We start from the raw sequence: 15897 nt of genomic DNA on the forward strand, positions 1-15897 counted from the left end.
CACCAGGCTCAATCTCAGGCCCCTGAAATCACGACCTGAGCATAATCCGCTTAACCAACTGCCCCCTAGCAGGCACATGTTTAAAAAGTAAAAAGAAATAGGTGACATTAATACTGTGTTATTTTAAATGTGATATTTTGTGCTTTATTGATTTCATATTGTCTGTATTTTCCATTCATAGAAATGAGTATTAGGTTTATATAAAAATGGCCAAACGTGTCCAAAAGATTATCAATCTGTTAAGATTTCAAAAAATATTAGTGTGAGAGTTTACATTTTTTTTAAAGATTTTAATTTATTTATTCATTAATAAATGAAGACACACAGAGAGGGACAGAGAGAGAGAGAGGCAGAGAGAAAGGCAGAGGGAGAAGCAGGCTCCACGTAGGGAGCCCGATGGGGGACTCGATCCCAGGACTCTAGGATCACGCCCTGGGTCGAAGGTGGCGCTAAACCGCTGAGCCACCAGGGCATCCCTACATTCATGCATCTTTCTAAATTCTCAAAATCAGGTACATATTTTAGATTTACGATGCATCTCAATTCAGACTAGCCGCAATTCCTCAGTAGCCACGTGCGGTTAGTGGCGGTCACCTGGAGAGTGTGAAGACGGAGCTCTGGCCTCACATGGTTGTACAAACACAGAGCCGGGGGGTAAACGGACTGCATCGCGTCCTTGCGGGCACATCCTTCATGTAGGACCTGCCGTTGGATGTTGGGAGGCCAATGCAACACGTAAGGAGAAAACTGGTTGATTGTGAATCTCTAGAGTCTGTACAAGGGGCAACTTCCTCTACGATTCAGAGTGGAATTTAATTTCTTTTACACATTTCTTTTTGTCTGTGAGGAACCTGAATTTTCTCCTTGGAAACGTCTTGGAGAAGGCGCGCTGGAGCTTGGAGGGGCCCAGCACGCGGTCCTCTGCCGTCCTCTCCTGTGTTGCCATCTGCTGAGAAGGACGTTGACTTTTCTGGCCCTCGGTCATATATCCTCTGTCTACGTAGGTTGCTCATGACGTCTTGTTCCAGGTTCTCATTCCTGGTTAATCCCAGCCTTCTCCTAGGGGCCCGGGATATAGTCCATTCTGCGTATCTGAAGTGAGAGAAGCTCCTGCGCTGGTTTCCACACCGCGGAGAGCGTGGGAACCTGTGACTGCCCTTGAGTCCTTTGCCAGGACTCGCATCCGGCTCTTGCTTCTGATCCTGTGCCCTACAAGGTTCAGGAGCATCTAGGGGGGATCTGGGGCCTTAGTTCTGGGGCCTTTCCTGGGGGTCGGCTGAAGAGTGGGAGGGCAGGGCCCACTGTCTCCTGGAACTCAGCTCTCGGCCGTGACTCCGAAGGAGTCATGATGACTGGTCCTTCGACTTGGCGGTTGAAACCTCAAGGCCAAGCATTTGATGCCTCCTGGGGGCTGTGCTTTTATAAGGATAGCGTCCTCTCAGGCAAGAGCACAAAACACTGCGGCTGTCGTCTGCATGGAGAAGTGTCGCGAAGGAGCAGGAAATACTATTCTCGCAGAAACTAGTACATTACTTTATAACTTAAGATACTTCATAGAATTTTTATTTTATTCTAAAGTGTCAGAAAGCTATGCCATTTAAAGGGTCTCATCAAGGGCACCTGGGTGGCTCATCGCTTGCGTGCCTGCCGCAGCCCAGGCTATGATCTGAGGGTCCCGAGATCAAGCCCTGCATTGCTTCGCCCTTTGCCCGCCGCTCCCCCTCCGCTCAAGCTCCCTCTCGCTCGCTCTCTCTCCCTCTCTGTCTCATACTCTCTCATTCTCAAATAAAGACTTTTAAAAAACAAATCAAAAAAATTTTTTTTAAAAAAAGTGTTTCATCACTTAGTTCAGCTCTAACTTACTAAATAGAAGTTTACGGGGTAGATGAGAAAGGAATGGGCTTCGCATACGTCTATCAGAAATTAATTCTTTTTCTGCTGATCTTGGGTTAATGAGTCCTCCTTTATAAAGTCATTTACAACAGGGCTAAAAAAAATGCAGAGCCCTGACTTTGACTCTCTGTACATTCTGACAAGCATCTATGGTGATGATGTCAGGTTATCATGGAAAACCTGTTCACGTGACTTCATCCGTATAACATCAACAGTTAAGAGTACCTGGTGCAGTCTTTTGCTGAGGCGGTTATTTTGTCTGCTTGTTAATTTTTTCCCCCAGATAACTTCATTTCTGATCCATGGCTTGTGGAAGAAACTTTGTGTCCTTGCTACTCATAGTGTAGTCCTCAGATCACCATCATCACCATCATCATCATCATCATCATCATCTGGGAACTTGTTAGAAATACAGAATGTCACGCCCCACCCTAGGTCTCCTGAATCAGACTCTGAATTTTACCAGGATTCCCCAGATGAGGAAATGCACTTTACAGATCAAGAAGCACTGATTTGAGCATGTATGAAGGAGAAGCAAAAATTACCTCTTGATGGTAGAGTTTTTTCCTGTTAATATTAAAAAACACAATATCAGAATGAGAGATAATGTAATTCTTCACTGAAGTCTAATGCATAATAGCTTTATAAACATTTACCCAAAGATTACGCTGAAAGAACATATTACAAACATGAGGGCGGTTGAGGTTTGCATTTTATCTCCCCCAAGTTCATATGTTGAATCAATAAGGGATCGATAGTATGCAGCTATTGATCTGGTAAATGCCTTTTCCCCATACTTTTCCATTAGGCTCACCAGAAACAGGTTGCTTTCATTTGGCAAGGCCAGCCTTATACCTGCACTGTCCTACATCGGGACGTACTTTAGTCTACAGGGATCCTGATCACAGATCAAGGACCTTTCCCTTCTCTAAGATATCATACTGTTCCATTACATTGACAATTAATATGCTGGTTGGGCCCTCGTGAACAAAAAAAGTCGCAACTACTCTAGACTTAAGTCTAAGTTAAGTCATTTGCCTCCACCTCTGAAGTTTCTAGGAGTCCGGTATTGTGAGGGACCTTCCAAGGTGAAGTTAAGTCGTTGCATCTGACCCTTCCTACAAACCAAAAGAGGCACAATGCCTACTGGGCCTCTTTGGATTTTGGAGGCAACATATTTGTTATTCAGGCATGTTACTCTGGCCTACTTACTAAGTGACCCAAAAAGCTGATAGTTTTGTGTGGACCCAAGAACAAGAAAAGCTTCTGCAGTGAGTCCAGGCTGCCATGTAAATTGTTCAAAGACTTGAGCCATATGATACAGCACGTCTGATGTTGCTTGGAGTGTCGGTAGCAAATAGAGTATCGAGGCTGGGCTGGCAAATTGAAGGGGGGGGTAGCCACCAATATACTCACAACCATTCTGGGCCCACACAACCATTCTCTTTTTCACTCTTAGTACAGTATTCAATAACTTACAGGAGAAGTTCAGTACTTTTATTATTAAAAGGCTTTGCTACATCATTTTGCCCAACTGTAGGCCCATGTCAGTGTGCTGAATGCATTTAAAATGGGCTAAGCTAAGTTATGATGTTTGGAAGCTTAGATGTTTTAAATGTATTTTTGACTTAGCAATATTTTCAGTTTACAATGCATTTATCAGGATGTAGCTCCATCGCTGAGGAAGGTCTATATAGAAACATTTATTTTAAGGAACAGGCTGAATCAATTATGGAGCCTAGCAAGTCTAAATCTGTAGGGTGGGATGCCGGGCTGGAGGCATATTGAGGAGGTCATACATTTCAATGTAATGCGTGTGTTGGATATTAGGGTTTCTGTTCGAATTTTTAAAAGAATCAAGGTACTTTAAAATATCAGCTAAAATATCCCCAGCATTTATTTCTCAATTTATGCGAGAAGGAAAGGAAGCGCCAAAAACTTTGGTCAAACTTTGTTTCGCCCACTAGATGGTGCTGGCTAACCATCCCTTCTCTGGCTTTGCGGTCTTCGGCCCCAGTTGACGCTTTCTATTGTCGGCTGGGCTGGCAAATTGAAGAGGGGAGACACATAAAGGCTATTTACCAAGGATGTTGAACAAGACAGAGCTTTTATTAATGGAGAACCGAACACATTTCGTAATTCGATTGCGAACAAAATTATTTTCTTTATTGTCATATATTTGCACGGTTAAAAGCAGGAAATAGGATCAGCATGGAAACGTGTACAAAGAATCTGATCGGGCTAAATGCAATCAGCATTGACCAGGAATGTTTATCTTAACCAAATAATAAGTGTGTGTGTGTGGGGGGGGGGGATGACGATAACGTAATACATCTGCTGAGCTGCTTTGAAAAATTGTTTTTGACCACATATAATAGGCCATTTGCATTCTCATGCTTCCTGCTCCCAAGAACACCAGTAGAGCTTACAAATGTCAAGGGAGATTTTTTTTTTTTCCTGCTGAAGACTTTGACCTCAGAGTAAAGAAAAAAAAAATGGTTCATCTAAGAAAAATTTTGCTTGGGGAGCCCCGGATTTAAATGCTAGCACCGCTTGGTTTTTTTGGATTGTATTTAACACTGGCCTGTTCCAACCTGTTTAAAACCTTCAGTGTGGTCCATAATGGTCTTTCAGGGATGCCCTGATGATAAGGCCGAGCTATGGTTAGGAATCACGCAAGGCATGGCTGATAGCATGCTCTCCTTCGGAGGCCCTTCAGAGGCAAAATTCTGAATTTAAAATGCGTCGGGATCTGTGATGATATAAGTAGAGAAGATTTGGGACTATCTGTAAGGAAGCAATCCAAGGAACACTGCAGGCCTTCCCCCGTAAAAGCCTAGACAAAGAAAGGAATATTAAAAGCCACAAATGTTGAGCAAGATATGTGTGGGCCTTAAAATCGTGCTTAAGCAACAGGGGAAGAAGCTACTGATGTTCAATAGAGCGCTGCTCCGAAGAGCAGAGGCAAGGTACGGGGGAAATTTAACAGCATCTGATGTATTTGTTGGCATTTTTGGAGCTGAGCTAGGGACGCCCGCACCCCCTTGGCTTTCTCCCTACGCTCTTCAGCGATGCGGTCAATACTCAGGATATCTAAGGAGCCAAACTTTCAGGTCGGGAAACTGTACTCCCCAGCCCACAACACCGTCCTATTCTTATTTATGACCAAGCATCTCCGAGGCTTCTTCCCCTTGAACCCACGTCCTTCTTAGGGATGACCATGAAGGACACAAATGTGTACCGGTTGGATGCTATCCTCCAGATGCCAGGTCTCTCCCCAGGTGGTAATTAGGAAGGAGTTTTACAGACCATTCAGCCCTGGTGCCCCGGGAGCCTGAAAGAGTTAATTCCTCTCTTTAGACAATTACAACCGGAAAGCTTACTTCTGGGAGGAAATCTGTTTTATTCTGTTCATAAAAAAACGATGAAGCCGGAGACTGAAGTCAGGTGGGGGGCAGACGTGCATTGCTTATATCTTTAAAAACAGAAAATAATAGGATTCAAGAGACCTCGATAAATCAAGGAAAAGACCATTTAAAAATAGTGATATGTACCAGATGGCACACATGGAAATCAATACTCTGAGTCCTTTAGGGATTGGGTTTAATTCTTTTGGGTCCCAGGTAGCATCTGACACAGAGATTTGCACTTAGTGGGTGCCCAGCTAATATTTACTGAATGAGATTGAATCAGACACACACACACACACACACACCAGCAAATGGCCCAATCTCATCCAGAGGCAAGCAAATATTTCAGTTCTATCGCTTCATTTCCATGACGGCATTTGTGTTTTACTCTAAACTTAACAGTTAAAAACTCGAGGTCAGCGTTAGAGGGAGGAATCCAGAAAAATGACAAGAGCATTATGTTAAAGGCATCATTTCATCCATTCATTCGTTCGCTCACAAACGTTGTGGGACAGTGGGAGATGGGCAAGCCGATGGCCCCTGCCCTGCAGGGGCTGAGAGAGGCCTGGAGGATTCTTCTGAGCACATCCATGCCCAGAGAAGAATGGCCAAGACGTTGAGGGTGGGGCAGGCTCCCAGGAACCGCCACGTAAACCCACGGCCTCCCTACCCCGGTCCTCAGGCTCCATCTCTCAGCGCCAACCCCCCCCCCCCATTCCCTCCTTTGTGAAGCTGAGGCTGGGTCCCCTGATGCCAGCTGGCTCCCTCCTAAAACTCCATCCTTGGGGGTGCTGGGGGGAGGCTGATGTAGGAGGCCACTGGCCCATTTTGCTGGCTTGCTGCTCCTCTCTGTATCGGGCCAGCTTTTTTGTGTGACCTCAGTGTCCTCATTCCACACCTCTAGCCCTCACCACCCTCTGCGACCTTGTTAATCCTGCCCCCCCCCCCCCCCCCCCCCCCCGGACCTTCTCGCTGTTAGAATGGCAGCTGTGTTTTCTGTTTTCCCAGACTTCACACTGCCACTGTTTCCTGCAAGGCTTCTCATCACTGCATTTGCTTTTTTTTTTTTTTTTTTTTTTAAGATTCTATTTATTTATATTCATGAGAGACACACACAGAGAGAGAGGCAGAGACACAGGCCGAGGGAGAAGCAGGCTCCCTGCGGGGACCCTGATAAGGGACTCGATCCCAGGACCCCGGGATCACGCCCTGAGCCGAAGGCAGACGCTCAAGCGCTGAGTCACCCGGGCGTCCCATCGCTGCATCTGTTATTGCCACACACATTAGCTGTCGTCTTATGCATCATCCTCCACGCTCCATTTGAGTGTAAGCTCCACGAGAGCAGAGAACCTATTTTTGCTTCTTTCCCAAGGCCGGGCTTCAGCACAGCGATTGTGCTCTATTTCTGCTTAGTATGCTCAGTACATATGTGTTAAATGAATGAATGAAGACTAGTGAATGAATGAGTGAATGAAATAGCTGGGGCTACTACCAGTCTATTGCTCCTGCCCTAACCCTCTCCACTAGCCTGTCCTGTGCCCCTTCCTGTGGCTCTATTACTGTCCTCAGACTTGACTTCTCTGCCACCCCCCAGGCTCCGTTTCACAGGGATAAAACTCTCAGTGGTGGAGAGTTTAGGCCCATAGTTCTCCACTGTCCTCCCCAGGGGAAGTTTGACGACGTCTGGAGACCTTTTGGGTTGTTGCGACCAGGAGCTAAAGGGCCTTCAGGCATCCAGTAGGCAGATGCCAAGATGCTGCTGCCAAGATGCTGAACAATGCGCCTGACACCCCCAGACAAAGAACTATCGGGTCTAAAAATGTCACGAGGGGTGCTATTTAGAAATCTTAATTCTGGCATTAATCAGTTTAGAAGCAAGAGAGTCCTCCCATAATGTTTGTAAGCACCTTTGGTCCTGTGGATTTATTTCTTTGTCTTTATGAGGCCAAATGCAAAAAAGATATGGCTCCCATGATTATGGCCAAAGACCCAGATGTTTTTTGTTTTTTATTGTTTTGGGTTTTTTTAAAGATACGTGGAATCCTATAAACAGAATATCCAGATGACTGGCTAAATATTTGGCTCTTTGGCTGCCCTTTTTTCAGAGTTATATAGAGCCGGCCTATGGTTAGATGCAGAGAAGTGATTGATAGCGAGGGGGCGGGGGTGGAGGTTGCGTATGAAGGTGCATAAGAAATGTTTACAAGAGCAGTGTCTTCTTTTTATCAATTCAAATCCCATAATAATAATTATAAGAGCCAGCTGTTTTCTCCCCAAATAATCTAGAGAAGAGCCATTAACTGGCTCTAAAGATATAGAGTTTAAAAATGACATAAATCCCTCGATATTTGTATTTTGAAGGTCATTTTGGATGAGCCAGGTGGTTTCCTCCTGGACTTCAATTATCAAAATCTATTTTCCTTAAAAAAAAAATAAAAAAGGATTTGACCCACTTGGGTAATTGCTATTCTGATGAACTCCAACCCTACGCTGTGGCTTCTCCTCCCACACTTCCTCAAACAAGTTTCACTCTATCATCTTAGCTACCAAAATATCCAAGAGGTGCATTTTTCTTCTCAGTGTATGGCAGTAATCCCATCTAATTTATCAAACGGAAAACAAAGTACTACATGCCTGTCATAAATTTTTCCAGCACAATTCCCAGAGTCATTACTTAGTGTCATCGTCTTTCCAAACTATACTTACTAGCTTTTCAGTAAACACATTTGAACCTTCATCTGTATTTATTCTCCTTTAAGCTATAACTCCACTAATCAGATAATTAAAGATGATCATTAAAAGGACATTTACTTGGGCTCACATACTTGCTGCTAAAATTACAGTTAAAAGTACTGAAGAGTATATTCTGGAGGGTACTTGCGAAGTTTACCAGAGAAAGTAGAGAAGCCCAGTGTAATTTATTTTTTTTCCCAGTTTTATTTAAATATCGGATAAACAACACATTTTTTTTCCACCATAAGTGGGTCTCCTGTAATATATGGGAGCACATATATAAAAAAAAATTTGTGGGGGATCCCTGGGTGGCGCAGCGGTTTGGCGCCTGCCCTTGGCCCAGGGCGCGATCCTGGAGACCCGGGATCGAATCCCACGTCGGGCTCCCAGTGCATGGAGCCTGCTTCTCCCTCTGCCTGTGTCTCTGCCTCTCTCTCTCTCTCTCTGTGACTATCATAAAAAAAAAAAAATTTGTGGTTTATCTGAAATTCAAGTTTAAAAATACAGAATTCATTTTAAGTGATATTATTACTCAATTAAGTGATATTCCTAAGAACACTTTCTTAGTGTTTTATGTGACTCGCGGATGCTCCTCCTTTAATGAAGAGATGCTCGTAAAATAATGGAATAAAATAAATGCTCATAAAATAATTCAACGCACAGACATGTTTACATCACGGGAAGCAACGCAGTCACGAACTCCAGGAGGCTGCTGAGCGGCCTGCTGCAGTAAGGAGGCACCCTATGAACTCCAGCTTCAAATTTTGGACCTACAATAGCCTGAAAACAGGCTCTGTGATACCGACCATTTGCAAAGTGCATAGCTGCTGATCCCTTTATGCTCTAATGCAGCTAAAACTCCGTCTCCTCTCCGTCCCTAATCACCGTTCCGTGGGGAAAAGCCAATGATTCCCCTTCTGGTTGATGATCAGTGGACATGGCATGTGAAGAAAATAACTCCTTAGCCATGTCACATATGGTCATCGAACCAGACTCGGGCTCAGCTGATCTGATTACCTGAGTTTTCTCCTGATTAATTCTGAATGACACAGAGAAATCAATCATGAGGACAGCCAAAATAGTCATCAAGTCAGGTGATTCCCTCATATAAACTTGACCTTAACCCCCTCCTCTCAACCTGTGCTTATTTCAAAGAGATTTCAACGGAGAGAAGAAAACTTAACAGAGATCATGTTTTTCTCAGCATCTGCTCTTACACACCAATGATTTTAACTGATTCCATTCAACACAATTTCCTAGCTTTAGGAATCCTTTTGTTTCTCCTCTTAAGTTCCTTTTCACTAAAAAAGAGCCCACGGTATAAAATCTGAATCACAGAAAACATCTACTCAGGATCGAATACCATGCTGAGCAATTCAGCCCCAGCTTCACAACGAAAACACATAAATATTTTTTTTTTCTAACAATATACTGGTGATTTGTATTAGTGACAAAATATGTACTATTAAAAAAACAAAGTGAAACGTTTTGTCTTTGTGCTTCAAGTCACCATAACAGCTGTTTTTTTCTGTCCTGTGTGAAAATTACGTCTGCTCTTCCTAATACAGATGTAAACGTCTTCTTAACTTTAAAATTCCAAAGGTTAGAGTCCGAAATAACACTTATTCATGACCTCCTTACATAGTGATTGAAAGCCTGTTGCGTAAAGGGTTTTGTTAAGTGGCTCAGTCGGTTAAGCGTCTGCCTTCGGCTCAGGTCATGACCCCGGGGTCCTGGGACTGATCCCACGTGGGGATCCCTGCTCAGTGGGGACTGTGCCTCCCCCTCTGCCTCTCCCCCAGCTCCCTCTCTTCCCTCTCTCGCCTGTGTGCCATGGAGGTGTGCAACAAATGGTGCATTTGGAAACCCAGGCATCCTAGGGTTGTTGCCAAGTGTGAAGGGCACAGCAGGAACGAGGCTATGAGGTGAGAATAGCATTGACACTTCCCTTTAAAGTCATGATGGGTTGGGCGGCCGGGGTGACTCAGTCGATGAAGGGTCCCAGCCTGTATTTCAGCTCAAGTCATGATCTCAAGGTCATGGAACGGAGCCCGTGGTGGTCTACATGCCTGCTTGGGAGTCTCTCTCTCTCTCTCTCTCCTCTCTCCCTCCACTCCTCCCCACCCCCGAAAAAAAAAAAGTAGCAATGGGTCACATAAGGAATCAGAGCAGGGGCTGAGCTGTTGGAGGGAGCCGACGGGCTCACAAGGCTCCGGGAACAGTAGCCAATCGTCTGGCACAGAAAGAAGAACAGGAAGTGTGTACAGAGAAGACCTAAGAGCTCGGGGAGCAGAGTCTCTGAAGAGAGAGGGAGTTTGCTTTGTGACGCGTGGACACCATTCACCCATCCACCGAGCATTATCTAAGGAGGGGCCACGTGCCAGCCCTGGGCTGGCTGTTCAAAGTGCAAGACGATGAAAACATTGTCCCCTTTCCTGAGTTTCCTATTGCTGCCTTAACAAGGGAGGGCAAACAACATAAATTTCTTATCTCCTGGTTCCGGGGGTCGGAGGTCCAAATGTGTCTCCCTGGGCTGCAATCAAGGTGTTGGCAGGACTGCGTCCGTTCTGAAGGTTTGAGGGAAAAGTCCGTTTCCTTTCCTTTCCCTCCAGAGGCTGCCCACTTCCCGTGGCTTGTGGCCGCCCTGCCCTTCTTCGGAGCCGGCAATGGCCCCATCCCATCTTTCTCACATCACGTCACTCTAAAAGGATAATCCTGTCTCCCTCCTGTACTTTTAAGGACCCCTGTGATTAAAAAGGGGTCACCTGGATAATCCAGGCTACTCCTCCCCTCTCAAGGTCAGCGGATGAGCAAACTTACTTCCATCTGCAATCTTCACTATGCCTTGCCGGGTCCTATACCACATTCACAGGTCCCAGGGATCAGGACATGGACACCTCCGAGGCATTATTTTGCCTGCCATGCTTGTCTTAAGAGTTTATGGTCTAGTTTCAAGCTTTTGATAAGGTGTGCCACCCATGGAAGCCACAGGAAGCTTGCCAGATACTCTTGAGAAGAGGAAAATGCCTGTTCCATGACCCGTGGGCAGGGTAGAATGAGAATGCAAAGCCCAGTCCATGCCAGGTCAAATGAGGTCAAAGCTGAGCGCCGATAACTTGTGGATTTATTGGGAGAGAGAAGCAGGTTTTTTGCTTTATTTTAGCCATTCCCCATTAGAGATGGAATACTCTGCTAAAAAATACGGGAGAAAATTCATCATTAGAGTAAGAATAAAAGACCATGCAGGTCTGATGATCTTTTCCAGGTGGGATAAGCCGTGAACTCTCAGTGGACGACGTTTTCCTGTTGCCGGGCCGACTAGCTGTGGTGGCTGAGTTGTTTATCTTTAAGAAAACAGACCTACATCTTTCTACTTGACAACTACAATATAATCTGTCCGGGAGTTGTTCATCATTTAAGAAAGGGTGGAAAAAAGTCCTCTCCCAGAAAGTGTTCGAATCCGTGAGCCGAAATGATGATAACATCATGAGAGGCATCATAATTTATCTGGAGCATGTAAATCACCGGGGGCCCCCTCTGAGGATGCTCACTAAAATGATAAATGGCTCTGCGAGCTGTAAGATCAGCCCCCAGGAATTCACCAGCGAGCCTTTGACAGGAGAGCTGCCTCCCTGTCTCCCGGTTGGGAGGAGGCAATGACTTAACAGATTCGAAAATTCAGTTTTTTAACCACTTGCTAAAATGCTTAGTTTAAGACTTTACCCACAAAGGCACAGCCTGGAAAGAGGTGAACAATAATCCTGGGACCTGATCAAAATAGGGGCTGGCGTGGGTAGCGCTGGCTTTGCCTTTTCTTTCTTCTTCTTCTTCTTTTTTTTTTTTTTTTTAACTTGGTCTGTTCTGCTATGTCTCAACTTGCTGTCTCTTCGCCAGTGTAACTAGTCTCATGGCCAAATAACCCTACGTTTTCCAAGAAAATAGGTCTCTACTGAGTGTGCACATCCCTGCTGCCTCTTGCACAAAGTTGAAGTGAAAATGGGAGGTGTTCTGGTGTTCGACATTTAGAAAATCTAACATTTGCAGTAAAAGGTTAATAGATCACAGTATATTGAGGCTTTCAGTGTATTATGCTGCATAGGTGTGGAGGATGTAATTTTTTTTTTTTTTTTAGTTTTAGTAGCTATTGTAGGCTGAATGTTTGTGTCCCCCCAAATTCCTATGTCGAATGAAGCCTTTGCCCTCGGTGTGGTGGTATTTGGAGATGAGGCATTTGGAGATGAGATTTGTTATCTCCAAATAAGATGATCTTATTTGGAGATAACACCTTTGGGAGGTGTTAGGATCAGATGGGGTCCTGAGGATGGGGCCGGCGTGATGGGATTGGCACCTTTAGAAGAAGAAGAAAACAGGGATCCCTGGGTGGCGCAGCGGTTTGGCGCCTGCCTTTGGCCCAGGGCGCGATCCTGGAGAGCCGGGATCGAATCCCACGTCGGGTTCCCAGTACATGGAGCCTGCTTCTCCCTCTGCCTGTGTCTCTGCCTCTCTCTCTCTCTCTCTCTCTCTCTCTGTGACTATCATAAATAAACAAAAAATTAAAAAAAAAAAAAGAAGAAGAAGAAAACAGAGATGCCCCTCTCCTTCTCAGTCTCTCTCTCCCTCTCCCTCTCCACACGCGTGCACAGAGGAAAGCCCGCATGAGCCCACAGCGAGGAGGCAGCCAGCCGTCTGCAGGCCAAGAACCAAGGCCTCACCAGGAACCAGGTCTGCTGACACCTTGACCTTGAACTTTCCAGGCTCTAGACCTCCGAGAAGTAAACGGCTGCTACTCACGCTACTCAGTTTATGCTATTTTTGGGATGGCAGCCTGGGCAGGCAGCAATTTAAGAAGGATATTATTAATTTTCATACTCATCCATCGTAGTGCTTTGAATGTCGAAGTCAGTCAGTGCAATATTATTATTATAATAATGAGTGGCAACGATGAAATAATAAACACAGCGGATGCTCCTAAGAGGCATGCACTGAGTGCTCACGCCGTGTCAGGTGCTTTGCTCGACGTCTTACACATTTGCTCCTAATTCTCACAGAAGCCGCATGTGATAGGTATTATTGCTTATCCATACACTATGCCTAGGGAATTCGCATCTGAAGAATTAAAATCCATGTGTTCAAAGTCTCCCAGCTAGGAACCCCCGAGGCTGTGATGTGACCCCCTCCGTGTCCTTGACTCCAGGGTGAAGATCTAGGAGTCCTTGGGTCACCGTAACAGAGTATCACAAACTGGTGGCTTAAAACAAGCGAAATTTATTCTGTCCCAGTTTTGGAGGCTAGAGCCAGGGTGTCCCAGGGCCGCGCTCATGCCGAAGGCTCTAAGGAAGAATATCTCCTGTCTCTTCCCAGATTCTGGTGGGTCCTGGCTGTCCTTGGCCTTCCTTGCCTTGCCTCGTAGACTTGTCACTCGATTTCTCCCCCATCCTCACATGCACTACTCCCCTGTGTCTACGTGTCCTCTCCTCTTATATAGGGACACGTCTTGGATTAAGGGCACACCCTAGTCCTGTATGACCTCATCTAAACCAACACATCCAGTAAGACTATTTCCAAATGGGGCCACATTCTGGGGTCCGGGTAGACACGAATTGGGGGTTGGGGGGTGATACTACTCAACCCACTGAATAGGGAATCTTACCTCCTCCAACCCCTGATCTGAGCATCCTCCTTTCTGGAGCAGAGTATCTCTTACTGATTTTCCTTACACACTGTGTACATTCCTCCTTCTACTCCTCATTAACATTATTACTTCTGCCAAGAAAAAAAATGTCCCTTCTACTCATCCTTACAGAAGTACCTTCTAGGAGCAGCTGCAAACCTACCCCATGATGAGATGTTTATTCCTGTCTCATCTATGTCGCTTACTCGGCACAAAATCGTAAGTTCCTTCCGGAGACTTCTATCTCTGATATTTGGTTATCGCCCACCCCCTGCATACTGTTTAGGATTCCAAGTCTCCGCCGCCGGTTTGTTTGCTACTTGGGATCTGGATCCTTTGAGCCGTATGTCCTGTTGCCCAGCCTGTTGCCTAGCAGAGTGCTCAACAGAGACAGCAGAAGACGCGCGCAGTGGACGTTTGTTGGTTGGCTGGGTGGTGAGGCGGGAGGCCGGAGGTGGGAGGCTGGTACTCGTGCCCGTTGCGGACAGTCCCACCGTCTCCGAGATGCCTTGACAGCAACAAAGAAGAATGAGCCCCGGTGCTAGGTCGGACCCGGTAGGCAGATGGCCCTGCCCACCTGCGGACACTGCCCCTTCCTTAGGAGGGACCGTAAACACAGAAGCAGCCTGCCTGGGGGGGACAGCCCTGGGCTGGGCGGGCGAGGGAAGGACGGGGTCCGAGGAGCCACGTCGTGGTCACAGCCCCGACTTAGTGACCGTGACTCTACGGGCAGCTCCAATCTTCCGTAAGCGGCGACTGTGGACGTGAGGATTCACGCCCAAGAGGAGGGCGGCCTTCGTGAAGACAGGACCCGGGCACCGGGCCGCGGCTGTCGGAGAGGCGAGGCCGGACGCCCAGTCCCGGGGCCCCCGCAGGTGGGCCTGGTGCAGACCTGGCCTCACCCCGGCTCCCGCCGTGCTTAGTCTCACACTTGGCTCAACACCGTGGCCACTAACCAGGGGGTGGGAGCAACATGCAGCTCTGACGGAGAGAGGGGGGGATGGGGAGACGCAGGAGGGAGGGGCAGGGACAGAGAGGGACACGGGCTGCTGGCGAGTCTAGGCCACGGCGCGGGAGCCGTGGCCTGGCGGGCCCCGCACAGGGTTTGGGGCAGGCCTGGGGGTGCCGGGGCCCTGCCCGCGCTGGCCCAGCGCCCGGCCCTTGCCCCCCATCCTGCGTGTGGCCTCGTCTCCCTGCCGTCGGGGGCCCAGACTGCCACTGCTCCCAGCGAGCTCAAGGCCACCGGCCACTGCATTTCCAGACGTGCAGCCCCCCCCCCCCCCCGTTCCGTTCCTGTTCCCGACTGGGCCTCTCCTCTGGAGCTCCCCGGCAGGATGGGGGTAGCTGCTGAGGGAATGCCGGCGGCCCGGCCTCATTCAGGGGCGGCCCACCTCGTGGGGCCACTCGACGACCCGGACGGAACCCGTGGCTGGGTCCTGGGAACACCTCGCCTAATAAGACAAATTCAGGATCTCAGGTCGGGTGAAGTGTAGGATGCAGAGAGCTAAATTAGTAATTGCAGGAAAGGGCCCTAATGGCTAAGAAGGAAGCGTGCACCAGGTCTTCAGGGACCAAAAAAAAAAAAAAAAAAAAAACTGATTTCAGTTATTCTGGAGTTTTAGGGTTATATAAAATTCTCATCCAATGTGTCCCATAGAGTGATCAGGTCTTCTCTGTACAAGGGTCAATGTTGTGGGACACCTGAGTGGCTCAGGGATTGAGCATCTGCCTTCGGCTCAGGGCGTGACCCTGGGGTCCCGGGATCGAGTCCCACATCGGGCTCCCTGCAGGGAGCCTGCTTCTCCCTCTGCCCGTGTCTCTGCCTCCCTCTCTCTCTCTCTCTCTCTAGGAGGCCGTGTCTCTAGCACCTGTCTCCCTGGGTTGTTCCTGTGGGAAACCAGACGACGTCAGGGAGTGTGTACTAGCGTGCTCGGCCGCCGTAACAGGGAGCCCCAGACTGGGTGGCTTAAACAGCAGGAGGTTACGTTCTCACGCTCCTACAGGAGGCTGGAGTCCAAGGTCAAAGGGTCAGCAAGACTGGTTTCTTCTCGGGCCTCCCTGCCTGGCTTATAGCTGCTTCTCTTCATCTTGTGGCTTCACGTGGTCTTTCTTCCAAATTTCCCCTTTACATCAGGACACCAGGCATATTAGGGTAGGAGCCCACCCGAATGACCTCATGTTGACTTCCTA

Source organism: Vulpes lagopus, chromosome 4 (genome assembly GCF_018345385.1).
Source record: "Vulpes lagopus strain Blue_001 chromosome 4, ASM1834538v1, whole genome shotgun sequence".
Classification (NCBI taxonomy): domain Eukaryota; kingdom Metazoa; phylum Chordata; class Mammalia; order Carnivora; family Canidae; genus Vulpes; species Vulpes lagopus.